Below are 2,834 nucleotides of genomic sequence, written 5' to 3'. Positions count from 1 at the left end.
GGTTGATTCCCAATTTTCTGAGAAACGCCATACTGATTTCCAAAGTGATTGTACAAGTTTGCACTCCCACCAGCAATGGATGAGTGTTCTGCTTACTCCACATCCTTTCTAGCATAAGTTATCATTAGCGTTTTTGATCTTAGCAATTCTGACAGGTGTAAAGTGGTATCTCAGAGTTGTTTTAATTTGCATTTCCCTGATAGCTAAGGAAGTTGAACATTCATTTAAGTATCTTTTGGCCATTTGAACTTCTTGTGTTGAGAATTCTCTGTTTAGTTCAGTACCCCATTTTTAAATGAGATATTATTTTTAAATACACAGTCTTAATTTTTTGTATAATTGATGAGTTTCTGAAATAACTGAAAGCTAAAAGCTCTGGAAGGCACCTGTTTTGACAACTAGGAATGCTTTACAGAGATGTAAGCATGTACCCTCGTGTTTTTGAGATGTGAAGGAAGTTGTTTGGTATTTCTTCTTTATTACACTGGGCTCTAAGTCACAGAAGCCATAGAATGGAGATAGAAAGGGGGTTGATTTATTGGATTGTTTCCCAAGATCAAGGGTGGATATGCCACTTATGACCGCTTGTATTCTGGAGACACAGAACCCTTGCTAGCTGCTTGGTCCACAAAGCTACATGCCTCTGCAGGCCTATCCAGAGCTAAGGGGCTTCTGATGAGTCTTTGGCATGGAATCCACATTGGACAGCTGGAGTCAATGAGATCAAGAGAGGATGGCAATAGTAGCCATCCCTGCGGGACCTGTGCTTGCTCAGGAAGTGAAGGCTGTAAGTTGACCCTGCTCTTCTTTGGGCTCTTTCCTAATGGAAGAAGAGGTTACCCACGCTGAGGACCAGTCTTCTCTCCTCAGCTGGACATGCTCTCACAGACATGTCTCCTGGGTGAGGCTAAATCTCCTCAAGTTGATCAGACATCACATTCTCCAACTCAATCCTTTTCATCTCATGGATGAATGGTTATATATTATTGCCCCTTTCCACTTACGTAAGTATCGAATTCATTCTCAGCGCAAATATTCAAATAAGTCTGAAGAGCAACACCGCTTAGAGCTGTGCTTTCTTCTTTGTTCTTTGCCTCAGTTTAGAGTGTGGAAGCCAAGAATGATGGCTTTATTATAAAGCTTCCTGTCTTGAGTTTAGTTTGATTAGAAATGTCACTGAAAATTGACCTGTGTGGGAGCAGAGAAAAAATTCTATCACAGGATAAAAAATAGCCAAAGAACATCAAAATAAGACAACAGAACATCATCTGAGATTTTGAACTGCAGTTTGCGTTTGGAATGAGGTTTTCAGCCTAATTTTGGATTGTTTTTGTTTTTAATGGAATTTTAGATTGGTTTCATAGTCTGGTATTTTAGGGGAGATGATCATTTCATTGATTCCCCATTGTGGTTTTATATACCAGTGAATTTTTTTATCATATTAGAGAAAAAGAAAATGAACTTCAATTCTGGGTCTAGCAGGAGAAGGTGATGTTGACTTTACTGTTTTTAGTTAAAGAAGACTATTTAGACATCCTCAGATGCAGGGAAGCCTTTGTACAGCCTCAGAAGGGCTGAGGGGATGGTTCCATTGCTAAATAGCTTCCTGTGAAAACTTAAGGACCTGAGTCTGGATCCCCAGCACCCAAATAGAGAAACCAACTATGGAGGCACAAGGCTATAACCACCCCTTTCTCCTAGATGGGATGCTTCACCAACATCTTCCCTCCAGCTGTTTGTTCCATCCTTGTCCCTGCCTGACTGAGTGGTACTCAAGATAAACACTGATACTATATCTCCCCTATTCAGATCTCTGATTACATACTGACCTCATTGACACACATCAGAATAATGCTTTGCCATCTCTTTAGGTACCCCTTGACATCCAGCTGAGCTGACAACTAAAATTGACTCATATTAACAATAGAACATGTGCCATCAGCAATGTCACTAGAGAACTGCTAGCATACATATGGACAATTGACTTTCTCACTGTGATAGAAATAAATATATTACCATTTTAGTCACTTCCAAGTGGTTCAGTGGGATTAACTACGCTGACATTGTGCATTCACCATTTCCATCTAGTTTTGATACATCTTCATCATCAAATCAACAATATATATTTACTAAACACCACTCCCCATTCCCTCCTCTCTCCCAACCTGTTCTACTTTCTGCATCTATAAATGTGGCTATTCTAATACTGCATAGAAAATATATCACATAATATTTGTTCCCCTCAGTGGTGTCTTTCACTGACCAAGTCTTCAGCTTAGCATAATGTTCTCAAGGGTCACCCACTGTATTAGTGGCTTATCTTGGTGCTGTGACAAATTCCCTAAGGAGCGTAACCTAGGAGAGCGAACTAGTTCCAAGACCCAAGAACCACATTAGGTTTCTTACAGCCATGGCAGCTCTGTTTTAGGGTGCCAACTTCCTGTTTTAGTTGGTGACAAAGTAGCTAATAGAAACAATTGAAGGAGAAAAGGCTCATCTAGGTTTACATTCTTAGGAACTTACCATTTTGTTGTTTTACAGAAGGCATGGTAGCAACTGGCTCTACAGTGTCAGAATCATGCTCATTCACATGAGTGGATGAGGAGGGAAAGATACTCAGATAGAAACCAAAACCTCATGTCCTATACCCAATGACCCATGTCCTTTGGAGAGACCCCATCACTGGAAGACCCATTTCCTAGTTTTGGTAACTGGGGACCAAGTAGTCAAATCCATGATCCTGTGCCAGTAGTCAAACCCATGATTCTGTGCCAGTTCTGGGCTTTTTGCTCAGTTTCGTCACTATATATATATATATATATATATATATATAT

Source organism: Microtus ochrogaster, linkage group LG5 (genome assembly GCF_000317375.1).
Source record: "Microtus ochrogaster isolate Prairie Vole_2 linkage group LG5, MicOch1.0, whole genome shotgun sequence".
Taxonomy (NCBI): Eukaryota; Metazoa; Chordata; class Mammalia; order Rodentia; family Cricetidae; genus Microtus; species Microtus ochrogaster.
This window is presented reverse-complemented; position numbering follows the sequence as displayed.